A 15,426-nucleotide genomic window follows, 5' to 3' on the forward strand; every position below is an offset into this window, starting at 1 on the left:
AGGTTCAATAGACTCTCTTTTAATGATTCATCTTTTGGATCCTCCCTTTGAGATTTAGGGGCAAAATGCATGCTTTGGGAAATTTATCTTTTTTTTTTTGGTCTGATACCAGTATTTTGCAAAGCACCTTTTCCTTTTATGTTTTCAAAACATTTTTTTCTGCATTTGGTATCAAGCTATTTGTTTTTTCTGTTTGTCTTTAATTCTAGTTTGTAGTCATTCTCGCTGGCTTGCAACACTAACCAATGGAATGTAATGTTTAAGCAGTCCTGTTTAAGCAGTCTTGTCTTCGTTGTGCCTGCATGCCTTTTGTGTTTTACTAGTATTCAGCAGTGCTTTATTTACAGTGTCAGAGCTAGAAACAGCTATCTGCTTCAAGTAGTCAAAATTAAACAGAAATAAGTAACTTAATATGATCTGCTATTTGTTTCAGATTATTTTTTCTTGTCTTTTGGGTTAAAAAGTTGGTGGTTTGATAGCTTAAAAAGATGAGGGTTGTAGAGTAAAGCACCATAGCTCTTAATCCATGTGGTTTAAGTCTGAAACATTTGGTTAATAGGTGTTACTTGAAGTTCATTTTGAAATTGCTTAGCAAAATGGGATGAATGGAATTATCGCTAAGGAACAAAACAGTCTTACGCTACTGCTCTCAGAAGTTTAAAGAGTGGGGTGGGCAAGTCTGAAATGTGATAATTCTTACTGGTGTAAACAAATTAGAAAAGTTTTGAGGTGTTTGTGTATAATGTACATACAAAAGTATGTGCTGGTGGTTTAAAAAGTGGGATGCATGGTGTTTTATGTCAGACTTCAATTTACAGAGGGCTTAACTGAGCTATGTCCTGCAGTGCTGTGTTTTGCTACAGCTCTAGGGAAGCTCACTTAGACGTTAGGTAAGGGGAATATTTGCCATACTTTCATATGCTAGTGCATTCTCACTGTGTCCTTTAGTCAGTTTTAATTAAAACTTCTGTTCAAGAAAAACAGATTTTTTTTTTTAATTTCCCTTGTTTATTTCAGTGCTGTAAAAAATGTTATTCAGTATATTTTTAAGCTTCAGAAATTATTATATTACTTTCTTTTTCTGGTTATGTAGTAAACGCTTTGTATATTGTGTTTCTAGTTGAAGATTATCCATGAACACTATTTTTGTTACAGAGCTGTTGAATGATTAATCTGAAAATGTACTGGTCTACCAGAGAATTTCAGGTGAACTTGTTAGATAAGTGCTGAGGTGTTTGTTTGATGCCTCCCTCTGAATAGCCACTGAACTCCTGCTGTGCTCCTCGGGACTGCTTTTAGGTTAGTTTTATTGTCAGTAATCCAACAAACCACTTAATGCCACTGTTTTTCCACATGCTATCTGAAAAAGCCTTTATCTCTGACACATGACTCTGAAAAGTGACTTTCTAGCAGTCTGTACTGAGGAGAGTTAAGGATGTGGGAGAGGGTTGATGCAGTTTGAGTGACCTAAGTAAAATAAATAAAGCTTACAGGATGGCCCCAGAGTGTAGGGTTTCCTGATTTCATACAGAAATAAAATTCTTCCCCCTTTTTTCCTGGACAAAGGACGGATTAAGAAGAAACTTGTAGCTCTAGTTCTGAAGGAATAATGCTTTATTCCCTATGTTTTCTGATGCAGGTATCTAGTTCTACTTAGTGCCTGTTAGCAAAGCAACTGCTGAGGCTGAGCAAACCTGCAGTTGAGTGATGTTTAATTTTTTTTTGTTTTATTTACTTGATGAGGTGTCTTAAAACAAATGTGAATAATTGAGCCCTGTGAGTATTGGAGATAGTTGGGGTAACAGAAACACTAAACAAGTAACAAAACACTAAACATTGCTCTAAACAGGCTGTGCCTTAGAAGTTGTTGTGAGTGGTCTCATTGGTGTGGCAGGGGAGACACAAAGTGGATGTGACTTGTTTGATTTTTTTTTTCCCCCAGGTAGGTGGTTAAACATTTTAGAAGACACTTCTAAAGGATTCTCCTTCTTTCTCAGAAGGTAGTTTTAAAACTTTACATATTACTGAACCCTGAACCTGGCTATTAACCCAAACAAAACCTCATCAAGTAACATTAAATTTTAAAACAATAGTAATAAAATGACAAAAACTTAGATTCACCAAATATCTGTTGCAAAATATTTTCAACTACTTTTTTTAGAGGTGGAAAAATGTAAAGTGCCTGTGTAGTTGACTTCACAGACTTAGAGGAAACAGTAATGTGAATTTAGCAGTTGCAGGCATCTGGTACTTGGTTTCCACTGGCAGTGTGACAGCCTGGTGAATAACTCATGCTTTCACCTCTCCTTTTGTCCACACTCTTTAGTTAACTCAGGGCATCAGTTGGCATGTGATAAATTAAATGTTGACATATTCTAGAACAGCACTAATATAGTACATGTGCCATGAAGGATGTAAACTTTATTTAATCAGCTGTCTGGCTTCTTCTGTTCAGAGTGTTTGGTCTGTTTGGGTTCAGCAGGGGCACTGGGCTTGGAGGCGTGGGCTGTGATATTCCATGGGTGCTCTGTAAGTAACATGCACGATGTGCTTCTCTGTCCAGGCCCCGGCAACCTGAGCAGAGCTGAGGATAGAGCAGAGACACAGTTTTCCTTGGCTGGTTGTGGGCAGCACTTTGGTTTCATTGGAAGTATGTGACTTTGATACCATGCTGCCCAGTAGTTGAATTCCCTGTACAGGGGACATTTAAATACATAACAAAAAGCATAGTTATTGCTGGGCTGCAGCTGTCACACCTCTGTCACAATTGAACATGGAAATGATCATGGAGGGGTTTATATTCCTTCTTCCCAGGATTATATGTTTATGTAATTAAATCCTGTATTCCAGTGAGACACTTTCCTTTCAGAAAAGACAGCTGGAAAGGGAGAAATCCAAAGAATGTTTGATGATTGCTGAGGCCTCTGAGCAGCTATGATCCCTCCCTCTGGCACTTAGCAGTTTCCTTAAGGTGAGACCCAGAAACACACACCCCTCAGTGAGGTGGTGGCATAAGGCCAGTCTGTTTCCTGCATGCTTGTTACCCGGTGGAACATAGAGCTCTATGTAAAAGCACATTCCTGACCATGGTGGTCAAGGAATGGATTTGCTTTTATTCTCCCATTTCCGTATGCTGGAGGCAGCTGGGCCACATGGCTATGGAGGGAGGAGCAGGAGGGGAGAGGGGGGCTTGCAGTAAATATGTCCACAGACTTAGAGATGCTGTGGTAAGGGATCTAGTTGGCAGGTCACTCTGGGAATGCATGGCATCTAGGAGTTTTATACCTGAGAGGTAAGTGGTGACTTGCATGAGAATAAAGGTGGCCACTTTAAGAAAGGCTAAAGGTGTTTTCTGTTTGTGGGAGACATGGATGACCTTGGCAATAGAAGTGGAAGAGACTGACATGCATGAGTGATACATAAAGTATCCAAGCTTCCAAGTCTTAAACTGATTTCAGATACATTGTTCCATTTATGAACTGCAGACATAACATCAGTAGTTGTAGTAAAACCACAAAGAATCACACTTCTGTCCCTGTGTTATGGGCTTACCCCAGTAGGCAGCTCAGCACAAAAGAGCTGCTCACTCACTCCCTTGCAGTGGGTTGGAGGGGAGAATCAGAAGGGTAAAAGTCAGAAAACTCCTGAGTTGAGATAAAGACACTTTCATAGGTAAAGCAGAAGCTGTGCATGTAGGCAAATCAAAATAAAGATTTAATTCACTACTTCCCATCGACAGGCAAATATTCAGAGATTTCCAGGAAAGTAGGGCTTCATCATGCCTAGACGAACTCTGTAATTCCAGGCATCCCTGCTTCCTCCTCTTGAACCTGCTGCTTACACTTTCTGTGATCACTTGATGAATGTGTGAGCCAGCACAGACAGGATCTACTGTGTTTTGATCTACTCCAGAGCAGGGCAGGAGTCCCAGGCATGTTCGATAGGGTGTCTCATACCACAGGCCTATGTTATCTAAACACAGATGTTTGAGTTTCCTCTTGGAGAAAGGTAAGGTGATGAAATGTGGTTTATATGCAAAAATAAGGCAGTGTTTTTTCAGAGTCCAAGAAATGCCAAGGGCTTATGTCTTAATTCTCCTTGCTGGTTTGTTGGTATGGGAGATCTGTGGAGTGCCTGTTATGTCATGTTATTGTATGGGTCCTTTTTTTCAAGTTGCAGTCTTATGTTCTTAGTCAGTATACTTCCTGCTGAATTCTTACTGAGTCTGACTCATCTGAAAGTGGAGTGACCTGTATCTGCCAGGTAAATAGTTTTTTTGACTGTTGACCTGCTGTTTTCTTTGTATAGGTAGTGTAACTCAGAGAGGAGAGGGGTTTTGTTTGGGTAGTAACACTTAATCCTTTTTCCAGGATTTCAGTTAGCACAGTGATGGTTGAACAGGTTCCTTCTGATTTCAGGCTTTGGATTGGAACGTAATATATTTTACCTTCATTTAGGTTGAAACTAGACTTGGTAGGCAGAGAGGTAATGGCCTTTAACAGACAACTTGGGGACAAAGTGTGCATTGTGCAGGTCTGAAATAGAAGCAGTGAGCTTCAAGATCTCTTCAGTTTGGAAGCTATGTTTTCCCCAAGTTTAACTTGTTTACTAGACCAGTTAAGTGAGAAGAATGTTGCCACCTGTCAGGTCATTGTTCCCTGTGGGGCTGAGAATGGAATAAACACCCACCATGGAATGTGGATGGGCGAGTTACATTTCAGGTTATATTTTTAGCGTGCAGTGAAGCCATCAGTTCTAGAGTGTCTATAATTTTTAATAACCGTTGAATGAATTTTAGTTTCCAGACTTCTTGTTTGGCAACTTGACAAAAAAAGTTCTTTGAGACTTTAATCAGAGATGGCATCTTTGACAACAAAAACCTTATCTGGCCAGTAATGTGCCTTTCCTTAAGTTTTTATGTGGGAGCTGGTGACGGGTGGTTGTTTCATACACACAACGTTTTTCACCAGCCCAGTTGATACACTAAATGAAATATTTTACATTCAGTGAGAAGTACAGATAGCATCTTTGTGCTTTGAGGGCTGTATTGTAGAAAGTATTCTTTCAAAAGACTTGAGAAATTGGAGCTGCTACCCACAACTTCTTTTGGTTCTTAAACTGAAAACTCCAAAGCCTTAAGGTGTTATTCTGATCTCATGTGTAATGTGGACAATAACATTTTGCTTATATTTTATTGTAGTGCACACAGTAACTTGTAGTCAAACTGGTTCTTCATGATAGTTTAAAAATTTACCCATTCTTAATCTGAAGGGTTCAAAGTACCACTTTGTAAAGTGAAATGTCCTCTGATTTTAAATTTTTAACAGGTTACTTTTGAACTGGCAGGACTAGATGTCCTGCAGAAGGCTCTTCCAATCCAAAGTTCTGTGGGATTTTAAATAAAATATTTGTAATTTCCTTTGTCAGCCATATGAGCATTATAATGTTTTGTATCACATGTTAATTCATTTGGCTCTGGTCATTGGTGGTAAAAAATGTGCATCTTCTCTATCCCTAAAACAGAGAGTTGAGAAGAAGATGTTACTTGTGTTTACTTGTGATCAGAGTAGAGAACCTGGAGGATGGTGTTCTGGTTTTGCTGCTACCACATTTTGAAAGTATTATTTAGCTCCCTTTAATTTTTGAGCTTACAGGCAGTAGGGAAAACAGCCAACCACAGACTCGTAAAATCTCCTCAGAGTCAGAATGGCTTCAGTAAGATTTTTTTTGTGGTAGAGCATTATGTTCAGACTTGAGCCTTACCTGCTACCAGGAAATTTCAGCATTACCTTAAATTGAAGGAAATCTGTCCTTTAACATGGGGAGAAAAGAGAGAGGTGGTGAAGGTTGCTCTCCATCTGGGAGCGAGCAGTAATACATAGAGGTATCACAGGAGGTTCAGCGCTGTGTTTCTGGAGTGTGCTGCCCGGGACTTTCACTCTGGCTGCTGGTGCCTCTGCCTGGCCCTCCAGCAGTCCTTGTGAGGCCTGTCATCCATGTAGTGTGGTGGGAAGGAGACTGAAACAAGGTCTGCTGGAAGAGCTGTGTGGCAGCAGAAATACTACTTCTGGCACAAGTAGCACTTCCAGTTGGTGGTGTGGTGGGGAGAGTTTATGTGTTTATTTTTTCTATTTACTGTGAATAAAATATGAGTTTTGCTTGTGTTGCATGCAATTTAGGTGGAAGAAAGAGAGCTTCTAGCAACATCTAGCCACATGAGGGTGCTCTGGGGTTTCCAAAACTTGCCTGCTGAACCACTCAGCTGGAGAGAGGAGTCTGATCTTGCTTTCAGGGCTGTGGTGGTAACTGTAGAAATAGTTTATAAAGAGAGATTTTGCAAAAATCTTTTCCTTCATGGTGGGACCCAGAATAATTACGTGCCTTAAGAACAACAGCAATGAAACATCTAAATGTTCAAATAAATTGCTTTGTCCGCTTGTCCTGCAGATCAGGGAACATATATACATGTATACTAGCAAAGATGCCACTTCAATTTGACAGATGTGAGAAGTTTTTGCAGTTACCTACTTGTTGAGCTTGTCACATGCCATTGTCACATCTAGATCCAAATGGCAAGATTTATTCTTTAAACAAGATCATGGGGTAATGCTTCTTGAGCTCTGTCAGGCTCTTAGTGCTGTGATCCCTTCCCTGGGGAGCTTGTTCCAGTACCCAACCACCCTCTGGGTGAAAAACCTTTTCCTAATATCCAACCTAAACTTCCCCTTTGGTCCTGTCACTGGTCACCAGAGAGAAGTGCCTACCCCTTCATTACCCCTTGTGAGGAAGTTGTTTATTGCCCACTCTCCCTGATTTGGTATTCACGAACTCATCATCATCCAGGTTGTTAATAAAATATATTGAAGAGCGTAGGCTTTAGTATTGATCACTGTGGGCTGCTTTGTAACTGGTCATAAATTATATGTTTTTCCTTTGAGAGGGAAAATCTTTGAGCCTGATGATCCAGCCAATTTTCTACCTTTCTCATTGTCCACTTACCAATCAATATTTTGTTAATAAAGATACTGTAGAAGACTGTCAGCAGCCTTGTTAAAGGCATTGTAAACAATACCCGCTGCTCTCCTCTTGCCCTTAAAGCCAGTCCTCTCAGAAGTCAGTCAGGTTGATCAGATGCAGTTTGCCCTTGGTAAAGCCCTGCAGGCTGCCCTAGTCACCTTCTTGTGGTTCATGTGCTTTGAAAGGACTTCCATGAGGACTTCTTCCATAACCGTGCCAGGGATGAGGTTGGCCTGACTGGCCTGTGGTTCCTTGGATCTCCTCCTTGAAGATAGGTGTCATTTTTTTAAACTTTTTCCCCAGTCATAGAAAAATCTCTCCCAATACCATGACCTATCAGAGACGGTAGACTAGCCTTGCAAAGACACCAGCCTGCACCCTCAATACCCTCACACGCATCCCATCTGTGTCAGATGGCTTGCATAAATTTAGGTACTCCCAAATTCCTGCTTTCCCGTTCTGTGGGTACTGCTTCACTCCCTCAGCTTTGCTAGCAGGGCTGAGGAGCTGTAGGGGGCAGACCTCCCTCACCAGTGAAAGCACATTAAAGCATTATTAATGCAAGAAGGCAAGAGGCAAGTTTAGAGCCATGGTGACAATTAGTTATCTAGCTTTCACTGTGATAGCCTGCTTTGCTGCTTGTCTGATCTCTTCCAGTTTCTGTAAGCAAAAAAGTGAGAAAAGAAACAGTGGTTTTCTGGATGATTGCCAAGTTGCCAGTTCAGTGCAAAAGATATAAGTAAAGAAATATTTAAAGGGTAACTCAACTCCCCAGAGAGTTCAGAATAAACTTTCAAGTTGAGCGGGTTTTAGTTGTTAGTACAGATGCATGGATAGCTCACTTTTTTATTTTCCAAGTGGTTTGTAAGTCTACATGACATGGTGTGTGATTAAAGAAGCACTGTTGCCCAGTGCTGGCTGCCCAGACATAATGGATTGTCTAGACAGCTTGCTAGGGAAAAAAAATTCTGGTTGCAGCACATTTTTAAGAACTTGTTATAGATTCTGGTACATCCACATTTTGTAGATTTCATGTATTTTTAAAGAACCTTATATTTGCATTTATGTAAGTGGTATAGAATCAACAGTTCAACACATAAACTCATCGTCAAAGTCAACATCTGTTAACATCAAACTTATGTCCTGTACAGGAGATGGCGGCATAGCTTGTTTTCAGTTTCTGCTGCTGACCCTCGAACATGGACTCCATATGAAAGACAGACATGTCACTCTGAAAAGCTGCTCAGTTGATACATTGTGGCCTTGAGGGCATCATTTGCTCACGACTTTTGCTTCTGTTTGCAGTTTGTCTTAGTCTGTTGGAAATGAGCCTACTGAGATAACCATGCCCACTGCAGTGTATGGAGTGGGAGGAATGGACTGTGAGGTGACCCGAAGTGCTGAGCTGGGTGGCAGCACTCACTTGGTCCCAGTTAAAATGGTGCTACAAGGAGCTGGTGTGACAGTAGGATGTCTAAGCTAACATAATATGCTTCATGAACTGTATGTGGAGGTAATGCTCAAGGTACAACCTGATTATTTTACACAGCCTATTTTTTCCCTACCTTTTATGTCTTGTGTGTTTTACTAGCTTTCTTTAGTTATTTAAAGTACACTGGGAGTATGAAGTTACTAGTTTCTACTAAAAAATAGGAAATATATTCAATAAATAAATGTTTCTGCTGGATATTGAAAGGCACTTAACACTGAAACATCAGTGCCTTGCCATCTTCATTGCTGTATCAAGGGAAAACAAAATAAACCTTTTCTATTTAGACACAAATGTCATGCTTTTAATCTGTAATGTAGTATACTGACCATCCTGGAACGAAAACAATTGGGAATAGGTTTATTTTACTGAAAGATTTCCATTTTCCCCCCTTCCATGTTCCCACTTTGCATGCAGTGATGCACCAAAGATTATTTATTGGAAATGGGTTTTCAAACCCTAGGAGGATATATCAAGTGAGAAAGAAGAGAGATCTTAGCCAGTCTCCCTTGGCTCTTTGCTTTTGAGAGATGACGTAGGAAATTCCAGTTTGTGTCCCAACTCTGAAACAGTAAAATTAAGCAGTGGAAACTAGGTGCTCTATATCTGTATTCCGTGGGAATGCTAAGCAAGGATGAATTACGGCACAGGGTTTAGATGCTCCTGCTGTCCTGTATGTTCTTGATCTCCTGTTACCACCATAAAAAGGATGCCTGCAATCAGCTTTGTTTAGCCCTCACCACCCATTTAGTTTATGTCTGCCTCTGCCCCTGCATGACTTTAGCCCTGTAAAGGCTGGAGCTGCACAGTCCAGTCATACAGGCTGTAAGCCAGTGTCATGGCACTCACCTGGGATATGACAGACTGAGGTGGAGGCTCCTGCTTGCACAAATAACCCAGAGCGTATCAGTGTGAGCAAAGTGGCTCTGACGGTTCCCTGGTAAGCCAGGCTGCAGGCAGGAGAGAGAGCCCTCAGTGGGAGCCTGAAGCCAGCATCCTGGCCCTTAGGCTGTTTAGGTACTGCTGGTCCCCTGTCTTTTAATGTGCGTATCTGACAGTGTGATTTGCTCCTGACTTGGGATGGAGAAACATCTGGAATCTCAGTGTTTTCTGTAAAAGAAGAAGGCATCCTGTCTGGTTCTACCCTTGACTCCCCCAGTGGCCTGCAGAAGCTGAAGGCAAGTCAGTCTTTCTCCGTGAATTGCAAAGGGCCTGAATCCCTAGCTCAGGCTGGTGGGTTGGACTCCAGTATGTCAAGTCTGGTGAGATAAATACTGCGTTCTGTGGTGCTGAGATCAGCACCGTGTCAGGGAAAACTGCCTGCTGCCATATTAAGTTTTACTTATTGATTTTCTTTGGCAATAGTAAGTTCACAGTCACATTTATCTATGTTTATTTTTTTGTATCATTTTTTATGAGCCTGCAGGCCCAAGGCATGCTGAAGAACAGAAACTGAACCAAACGCCCTTCTGGTATGCATATCAAGTTGTCACTTCTGATGTTTGGCCAGTTAACAGGTGCCCAAAGAGTGACTTATAAATGCTAAAGAGAAGAAATTTGTGTATGAATTATCTGTCAGTTCTGTTCCTGTGTGTTGGGGAGATGAGTATTGTTGTGGAAAATGGCACAGACCTTGGCATTAAGTGTGAAGGCTGTTTAAGGGGAATGCTGCAGTAGCGCAGACTTGGCCTACTTATAGAAGTTAATAACACCACTATTGACTCTGCTCTAGCTCATCTTCACTGAGACGTGGCAGTCAGCTTTCAAAGCCAGGCAGTACATCATCTTCTCCCCTGCCCTCCAGCTTGATACTCCTTACTCTTGCGTGCGCTCAGAAGGGGTGATTGTGTTAGATTTTGGGACAAATTATGTAGCCATTTACTAGTGTGACAGCGCAGAGTGTCCATAAGCAGTGCTGGTTTACAGCTACATTCCAGATCGCAACCTGGACTGCTGGAGGGTCGTACAGGACATTGGGTCAAGGAAGAGATAAAATTCAGGTGGAAGGATTTTTTTCTAAGTCATATCAGTTCCTGAGTTCACTTCAGAGACTTGTCTTGCAAACACTTGTTCCTGCTTTAAGGCCCAAATCCTCTCCCTTTGACTTCTACAGGCTCTACTTCATTGAAGCTGTGACGAGGAAATCTTATATTTGGTGTTGGAGCTGTCTTTGCAAATAATGATTTAAATTAGCAAGCAAGAAATATGGGAATAAAATAAATTATTTTGAGTCTTGACTAAAGAAAGCTTGGTTCATGTGGTGAATGTGTATAAATGTAATACCTCTACATTTTAGTAATGATCCATTCAAATTACATTTTTTATCATGTTAAAAATTGCATTACTTTTACTTGTAACTTATAACAAACCATTTGGGTTGAAAATTGATTGAAAACAGAAATGTGAAATAATTTAAATTTAAAAAACGTAAATGAACCCCAGTGTTTGTTCTGAAGGTTTATTTTGTGGAAATGCTTTAAAAAAAACAAACCAATGAAATGGATATTATTTTTAGATAGGTTTTTAGTAAAATTAATTTACTCTTTTTTCCTCATTCTTTTTTTACTCTCATTTACTATTCAAAGCCATGGAACAAAGCGGGTGTTACTCAGCTCCCATCAGTTTCTTGATGTTAGAATAAATGAGATATTTTTTTAGGCTAAACTGAAAAAGTAAAAAGTTGTTCTTGCAGAAGCAGACAAAGCTTACTAAGCTCTGGTTCCAGTGCACCAGCCATTTATTCTTTAGGTGTAGCATTTGACTTGTTAAAGCTGTGCAGTAATGAGTTAAATGATAATAATAGGTTGTCAAACACAGACCTCATTAGAAGTGTTCATAATCACATTTCAAAATTTTATTTTGTTTTATGCTTCAGAGCAAATCTGAAGCATTTTTATCTTCAGAATGTTACTTTGTCTTGTAACTAAGAGCATGGTGTGCAGTCTCTGTAGGGGGAGGTGGCATAATACTGAGTGAGGCTGGGGAAGAAAGGATGTAACTTAGCTCCTCCTGAGAAGCTGCTTCCTGTATCCTCTTGAATCAACAGCAGAAAAGGTGCTGTTTTTTGGTGAAATTTATGGTGAGGGTCAGGGTGTACACAGTCTCCCTCCAAACACTTAGATTACTAGTAATCAGCATGTTTCCCTCCTTGTGGGGGGAACAGCTACACCACCATTATTCCTGAAGTTATGGAAGTCTCCTTTCAGATGCATTTAATATATGCCCTACTTTCTGTTTACTCTGCTCCATGATCAGTATGCATTACATCTACTGCATCAGATTCCTATGTCCCCTCCCATGGGTAGGGGAAAAAAATCCAAATCCCAGAATTCCTTTCTGACAGATTTTTTTTTACTTGCACTGTACGTTTAAAAAAAAAGGTGTTGTTCATCATGTCCAATTCCAGCAAGACATAGCAACAAGTGAAAGGAAGACAGATCCTGAGTTTTCAGAGAAATTTTTTTTAATAGCTGCTTAAAGCTGTCTTTTTTACTATAACCCATTGCAACTAAAAAGTCTGAAGAGAATTTGGGAGATGCAACATTTTAAATATTCAGAGCATCTCTGTTTCTTCGCTTAAGGTATATGAGTGTCAGAATTTTTTCCCCATCAAAATAAGGACCAGTGCTGCTGTTTCTGAAATACATAGACTGCTTTGGTTTTATACACACTTCAGTAGCCTTTGCAAGCTTGCAGCATTTTTTGTGTGTGCCTCTGTGTGTAGTTAATCTTTAAAACTTGACGTTTATATTCATGATAATAAAAATTATGCCATCCCCTCCTTACTTAAAGTGACTTTTTAGTAGGTTGCTTTTTCAACGTCACAAACTGCAGTTGTTGCTAGGTAAAAAATTTTTCCCCTCTTTGTCTCCAGTTTGTATAACCTTGGAAAAAAACAGCTGCTGGTCTTGAAATTCTCTGCTTCCCATCACCCTCATTTTTTTGTCCATGTATACAAACCACAAAAAACTTGCAATGACTCCTTGCTTATGTTAAGGTTTTCCACTGCTGCCCTTTCTTGTCTTTCCATGTGAAAATCAGGAGCAGTTATTTTAAGGAAATGTCTTTTGCCTTAGAATTTTTACTGTGTCTTCAGAGACACTATTTACTCCCTAATGCCTTTCTTCACCCCCTGTTGAGAGTAGGTTGTAGTAGAACAAGTAACTGCACTTAGGGAATAGAGCAAACTTAATATTGAAATGGCTTAAAATAGTCTTATCCACAAGTTCCTCATTAAATTTCTGTGTACAGTAAATGTCAAAGAACTGCTCACTCTTTGAAGAGATTCACTATTTCTTCACAGCAGAACTCAGAAATTTAATGAGGGATTTCTGGATAGGACTGTTGTTTGACAGCTCATTGTTTATGGTTCACTACATTGTCATCATTCTCTGCATCCCCTGCACTCCTGAGTATACAGTGTGTAAGGGACACAGCATGGAGGGCAAATCCCTGTACCACTTGGCCAGGGATAAAAGGATGATGCCCTGTGGTGGCAAAGTCATCTCACTGATCAACACTGCCAGTTCACTGTCTTCTGCCTGTTTTGGTGTGGAGATTTTTTATTGTCCTTTTTAAGAGTAAGAATATTTATAAAAGGGCATAACAGCCAAAGTCTTTTGCCTCCAGCAATGGCTGGGTGCCAGGATGCTCAGCAGCAATGCCGAAGATATTCTTGATCCTCTTTTTTCTTTTTTCCCCCCACTGATTCTTGCCCCCTCACTTGTACTGACAGAACAGTTTGTGGAATTATGTTTTGAACTAAATAAGTGAACAGATCTGGTTTAAAATACAGGCTTGTTCTTTTTTTTGTGTGTAAAATCCTAAAAGAGAAAAGCCCACTTTTTGTGGCTTCAGTGAGAAATGCTTCAAGGAGCTGCTCATTTGTCCTGTTACAGCTTGAGGGGGATGAGAAGGGCTTAAAATTCTGCTGCAAAATGTGAACAATTTGTGAATGCACACCTATGTCATCACCAAACTCTTCATGACAGTGCCACTTACTTAAATCTACTACCATTGCCTTTCTAATCAGATCTTGAAGATTTGTTAACTATGGAGTATTAAACCACAGGCACAAGGTGTTCAGAAACTGGTATTCAGAAGTGGCATCTTGTGTAACAACCACTGCTCTTGTCAAAACAGGGATTTATCTGTGGTCAGACTAAATAGCTAGGAAGTTGAAAGGGAAATTCTGTTTCAGGGTAGCTCTGTCTCAGCTCTTCCAGTTACAAGTGCTGTAATCAATAAGGCAGTTTGCAAGCACTCAAGTGAAACTCTACTGGTCTCCCTTCCTATAAATTCTTTCTGCTAATGCAGGGAAGTAATTTGGGTGGAAATTGCTACTGTTTGGGGTCAGTATACAGTAACTTAGATATGTGCAGACTTGCTGCTGTAAAATAGAGTGAGTTTTGGTTTAAAGGTTGTGAGGGAAGACAGCAGGTACGTAGGTTCTGGAAAACATGCTACAAGAAGTCCTTTTTTATTCCCCTTTCCCTAGAAAGTCACATGGAGTTCAAAATTATTGCCAGCTTTATCTACCTACATTTTTTAAAAAACCACAGTAGATGAATTTCCATAGTCAACCGTACAAATTTCAGTATACTTAAATTATGTTTATGGTAGCAAATGAGAAGTTATAAGTTGAGATTTTTCTGCTACTGCTGGCCTGAAATTTGTGAATTGATTGTTGGGGATGAGGGTTGTCACTGGTGAATTGTCATGTCTTCACAAACACATGCACATAAATTATTTTAATGAATTTGTTTGGTCAAAATTGGTCATAATTTTTACTGACAGGAGATGCTTCCAGACCTGAATGGGCATTAGGCTCATGACCAGGTGCTCCCACAGGACATGGGAAAACCTAGGCGAAAGGTCTTTAATTCAAATCAGAGATGTTAAAAATTTCAACTTATTTCCTAAATCCCATCTGTATGTTTGCCTCTCTCTTCATCCTCCCCCAGATTTCCCAAAGTCTTTCTTTTTATTCCAGCATAGAACAAAAATCCAGAAATACAAAATTTTTTTGTGAAACGGGATTCTTTTTCACCAGCCTACTCTATTATTATTAACTACAATAGATATTTGAAAGGAAGCCCTATGAAATGGAGTAGATTGCGGTGTCTTTTTGGGATATAAGCATGTAGTTCAAGTAATTGAAGAAAACATGTCTGACATTTTTGTGTGTGTAGCAGGGACTGGGCAGAGGAGAGAGGCAAGGGAAAAAAAGAGCCAAAAGCTTCCTACAATTTCCTACATACTTGTAGTCATTTTGAAGTGTTTGATACTAAAATGAGTTATTCTGAGGTTAACTGAGGCAGTTGCTAAGAGATGTTTAGCAGGTCACGTCACATTATTTTAGCAAAGGAGTCAGCTGCACAAGGCATTATTCTGTTTGGATGCTAAATTAGTAGGGCCAGTTTTGGGGCTAGAATTTGTCTTGGCTGGTGGTGGGTTACCTAGGAAACTAGGTGTAAACTTTCCCCCAAAAGTCCTAAATGAGGAGACGAGTTTATATTTTTAGGAATAGTGTTTAGCTTTGTGTTGTAGACATACTTACACATGCACGTATGAGAGCCCGACTTCAGTATCTGAAAAAAAACCAAAACATAAATATCTTCTTTTTGTGATGTCTTTACATCAGAGGAGATAGGGTCTCAGGCAAGTCATGTCAGACAAGGCTGAAAAAGAGAGGCGCGTTACTGGCTACTCAGCATTCTCCCCAGAGTTCTGCAGTTCAAAAGGTGGAGAAGTATTACCTGACAGTTACTTCCAGAGTTGCTGTGTTGTACATGCAACCTGGCATTGTAATCCCTGGCATGGTGGTATCTGAGGCAACCTACATCTGGCCTCATGCACAGCTTGGCTTTGTAATTCTTAAATCTCTAAATACTCATCTCTTTAATTACAGTCTTTGAATG

General features: G+C 40.1%; 1 protein-coding gene across 2 annotated transcripts in view; it reads left to right on the forward strand.

Moving 5' to 3' along the window:
- The window catches only part of PQLC1 (PQ loop repeat containing 1), a 60,258-nt gene that overhangs the window by 13,297 nt on the left and 31,535 nt on the right, over positions 1 to 15,426 (forward strand). The window lies entirely within an intron of this gene.

This window comes from Neopelma chrysocephalum, unplaced genomic scaffold, assembly GCF_003984885.1.
Source record: "Neopelma chrysocephalum unplaced genomic scaffold, ASM398488v2 Primary Assembly neopelma1_26, whole genome shotgun sequence".
NCBI classification, from domain to species: domain Eukaryota; kingdom Metazoa; phylum Chordata; class Aves; order Passeriformes; family Pipridae; genus Neopelma; species Neopelma chrysocephalum.